Consider the following 4,767-nt stretch of genomic DNA (forward strand, 5'->3'; position numbering starts at 1 on the left):
CGGGTCAGGACTGTTTGGATACTGTTGTTCCAGGCGGCAGCGTTACGGTTGCCATGGTTACAGGGCGACGCTCTCTCTCTCTCTCTCTCTCTCTCTCTTTCTGCTACTGTGTGTTTCCTGGGTGAGAGAGCGCCTTTTTGTTGTTGTTGTTTTTGTGCTAAGCTAACAGGCAGAATGCTACAAGCATAGCTCTAAACAATGTAGCCTCATGGGCAGTGAGGTCCGTGCTGCAGGGAGAATGGACTGCCATACACGTTATGTGTCTGTGAGCAAGAGGAGGGAGAAAAAGGAGAGTCGAAAAGTACAAGTTGTCATCGAGCAAAAACAGGAGCTGGAAGCATGTAAATATACAGGGAGTGCAGAATTATTAGGCAAGTTGTATTTTTGAGGAATAATTTTATTATTGAACAACAACCATATTCTCAATGAACCCAAAAAACTCATTAATATCAAAGCTAAATGTTTTTGGAAGTAGTTTTAAGTTTGTTTTTAGTTTTAGCTATTTTAGGGGGATATCTGTGTGTGCAGGTGACTATTACTGTGCATAATTATTAGGCAACTTAACAAAAACCAATATATACCCATTTCAATTATTTATTTTTACCAGTGAAACCAATATAACATCTCCACATTCACAAATATACATTTCTGACATTCAAAAACAAAACAAAAACAAATCAGCGACCAATATAGCCACCTTTCTTTGCAAGGACACTCAAAAGCCTGCCATCCATGGATTCTGTCAGTGTTTTGATCTGTTCACCATCAACATTGCGTGCAGCAGCAACCACAGCCTCCCAGACACTGTTCAGAGAGGTGTACTGTTTTCCCTCCTTGTAAATCTCACATTTGATGATGGACCACAGGTTCTCAATGGGGTTCAGATCAGGTGAACAAGGTGGCCATGTCATTAGTTTTTCTTCTTTTATACCCTTTCTTGCCAGCCACGCTGTGGAGTACTTGGACGCGTGTGATGGAGCATTGTCCTGCATGAAAATCATGTTTTTCTTGAAGGATGCAGACTTCTTCCTGTACCACTGCTTGAAGAAGGTGTCTTCCAGAAACTGGCAGTAGGACTGGGAGTTGAGCTTGACTCCATCCTCAACCCGAAAAGGCCCCACAAGCTCATCTTTGATGATACCAGCCCAAACCAGTACTCCACCTCCACCTCGCTGGCATCTGAGTCGGACTGGAGCTCTCTGCCCTATACCAATCCAGCCACGGGCCCATCCATCTGGCCCATCAAGACTCACTCTCATTTCATCAGTCCATAAAACCTTAGAAAAATCAGTCTTGAGATCTTTCTTGGCCCAGTCTTACACACAACAAAGTAAAGCTATTTTTCGGCTACGAGGCCGACACGAGCCCGACGTATTAGTCAGAGGTCCCTTTACTAAGGTTCGGAGCCGTGGACCTTCAGTAATAGTAATAAATCTCACATTCACGTAGTTGTAAAAAGCATGATAATATATTAAGTAATCCAAAGTATTCCGAATACGTTACTGTCATTGAGTAACGTAACGGAATATGTTACAGAATACATTTTGGGGCATGTATTCTGTAATCTGTAATGGAATACATTTTAAGAGTAACCTTCCCAACACTGTTTAAAAGTCATCTTGACCATGCCTGCATTCCTAAACAAAGCTTATATGTAGGGATGGGTACCGGTATCTGGTGCCATGATGGCACCGGTTCTGACATAAACGGTAGTAACCAGACCGAAAAGCAGCGCACATTTCGGTGCTTTATTTCGGTGCTTCTTTTTTCCTGAGCTGTGATACACTTTGAATTCTAGCCAATCATTTTACATTTCCGAGGATAGTTGGCGGGTATAGGTACGTACGTTCTTTTAGAGCAGAGCTACAGATTAAAAATGCCCAAGGCGAAGCGGTCAAAAGTCTGGCTGTACTTCACAGCAAAAGATGCAAACTCAGCAGCCTGCAACAAGTGCTTTAAGGTGATACTGTGATACTGTCAAAGGAGGTAACATCTCAAATCCGATGAAACACCTGGCGACACATAGCGTTTTTTTTAAAAGCCGAAAAATGCGCCGTATTTGATAGCTTGCTGTGAGACCTCACACCGAGCGCATCTACTGCGGGTGTGGTGCCTGTTATCGGACCCGGAGTTAGCAACATCCCTAAAAACCCGAAGACGAAAGTCCTGGCCCCTAGCCCTGCCAGTGTAGCAGAAATGATGACGGATGATGATGGCAGCAGCAGCCGTTCTTCTCTGCGTGAGTAGCTTAATGTTGTTCGTGTGTAATTTACGTTGAGTAGGCTAACCACGTTATTAAATTAATGCATGTAAGGTGAACTAGCAAACATCATCATAGCTACATACGGCTGTCTTCTTGTTTGATTGCAGATACTCCCTTCACCCTGGCCAAAAAGGCTAAAATGACCAAAGAAAAAGTGGGAAACAGTTAAACATGAGAGGTTTTTGGTATCGGATAAAACCTAAACGATACCCATCCCTACTTATATGTAAGTTCAGTACAGAAAATCTGTAATCCTTCATCTGCCTGCTTTGCTTATTGGCTGCTTGCTTCTTCTTTACATGACTACCATCCTTTCCGTTCATCTCCACACTGACATCGTTACTATAATCCAACCATTTTCTTTCCTGCCTTTTTTGAGCCAATCAGCCTCCACGCTGTGTGGTTTATATCTGTACTCTCCATCATTTTCCCTTTCAGACTCTCATCGTGCAACCTACCTCCTCCCCATCTCCCCATTTGACTCACAGTCACTCAGAGCTCCATCCATCCTGTAGTCTTCATCTTCACCACCAGCCACTAGACTAGCTTTCTTAAAACCTGTCACCACTGGGATTCTGTTCTGCCATGATAGGTCATCGGAGTCTGATCATCAAATATATTAATATGGCTATCCCGATAAATCATGTTCAATTCTTTCAAGTGCTCTCTGCTATCAGGCAATCGTCTGATTAGATATTTGCATTAACAAACAGTTGAACAGGTTTACCTTCTACACTTGGTGGCCACTTTGTATGTGTATATTTCATTCTTGAAAAAGCAGCTGGGGACAGATGAGCAGTGCCCGTCTATGAGCAGAATAATATACAGGGGACAGGTTGGGCTATGGGTGGAAATGGTGGCAGAGGTCACAGTGCAGAGCTCAGAACTGTGGAGAAGAAGAGAACAGCACAGAGGTCTAGAATTAACATGTTTCATTTTTATTTACACCACTGTAGTTCTCATAACAAAAACTTTGCACCAAAGGTTCCCACAGTGGAACTCCTACTGTAGGTAACAGTGGACTTCTGATAAGTCAGGAGAGCATCAGCTATTAAGACAGATCATCTGAATCCCTCAAATACTTGGACCAAATTGCATCCCGTATTTCTCACATCTAAAAAAAAAAAAGATTAGCAGCCTTCTAAAGGGCCACAAAGTTCAGGAGTTATACTGAGGTGATGGCTGACATGGAGTATCGCCTTTACACTGACTACTGAGACATGCAAACAAGGCCAGTGAAAGCTTTCGGAAAGGTTTAGTTACTTGTACTGTAAGCATGCACTCGATGCCATTCAAACTATGTGAATATGACATGCTGTTAAAAGTGTTTCAGCACTTTCAGTTGCTGTTGAATTACCTTTCCACGGGCTTGAAAAGTGAGAGGAGCTTAAAAGCAGATCACAATCAGAGGGGGTGGAAGCCTCTTTTTTGTAAGCTGTTGGATAAAAACCAAGAGCATCTAAAACGTCAGTGCAAAGCAGTAACAAAAAAAGAGATGAGAGGAAAAAAGAAGGAAAAGAATACAGGAATTGGGAAAAGACAAGAATGTTTCGAGAAAGCAGATATTCTGTAAGGAAGGAGATAGAGTGATTGGAGGAGATGTTTAATGGGAAAAGTGAGAGGGTGGTTTAGTGAATAGACAGATGGATGGCTGTAAACAACACTCTGAGGTCATAATGACATGATACAGCTGTAGGACCTGTCCTCCTGACCTGCCATTACCACACACGAACACACACCTCTCCATCGTTAAGGATGGAAGTCACAGTGTTTTCCATCCCAGCAGCAAATCTCAAATCCTCCTGTTCATTTTCACACCAGTAGAAAAATGCATTATCTTCCATTTATTTTATCTTTCCGTCCTAGTAGAGCTGGGCGAATTGATCCAAATATCAACATTATCCATACCAATGCTGGTATTGATATCGGATTGATCTGGTTATAAGCTAACATGTTAGGCTAATGTGAGGTGTCCTAACAATTATAGTTTCCCTCAGATAAACAGTTTGATTACATTCTCGCACCATAACAGAATTTATTCGCTAACTGTCCAAGTCCAACAATGTTAGACCCGCTCCAAAGAAAGTTTTAGTCAACACAAGCTAAAAGCAGCGTTACTTGCCAAAATAGCAGTACTCACTGATGGAAAAGTTCTGGAAGTCCTCAACAGCTCACGTCTGTATGTTGTCATCAGTCAGAAGTTCACTGACTCATCGACCCATATAAGACTCTGTGACAGCCTCCTCTAGAGTAAATAGTTGTGGACGCAGGTAGACAGTGGACAGGAGACATAATGGTCAAATGAGCTGACATGGCTGAATCTCTTTCACTTTCAAAGAGAGGCAGCGAGAATGCCCAACAGCAGAACCTAGACTGAGGTTGGGTTATTTTAACACTAGCTGGGAAGCTTTTGTTGATTTTATGGTAACAAAGTATTGTTGTCAACTCACTTTGATATTATTTAACTTCAGCTGTCTTCAGTCAAATGACGCATGCGTGTGAAG

The sequence above is a fragment of the Diplotaxodon limnothrissa genome, linkage group LG2 (genome assembly GCF_057381915.1).
Source record: "Diplotaxodon limnothrissa isolate DT_005_m linkage group LG2, D_limnothrissa_male_GT1.1, whole genome shotgun sequence".
Taxonomy (NCBI): Eukaryota; Metazoa; Chordata; class Actinopteri; order Cichliformes; family Cichlidae; genus Diplotaxodon; species Diplotaxodon limnothrissa.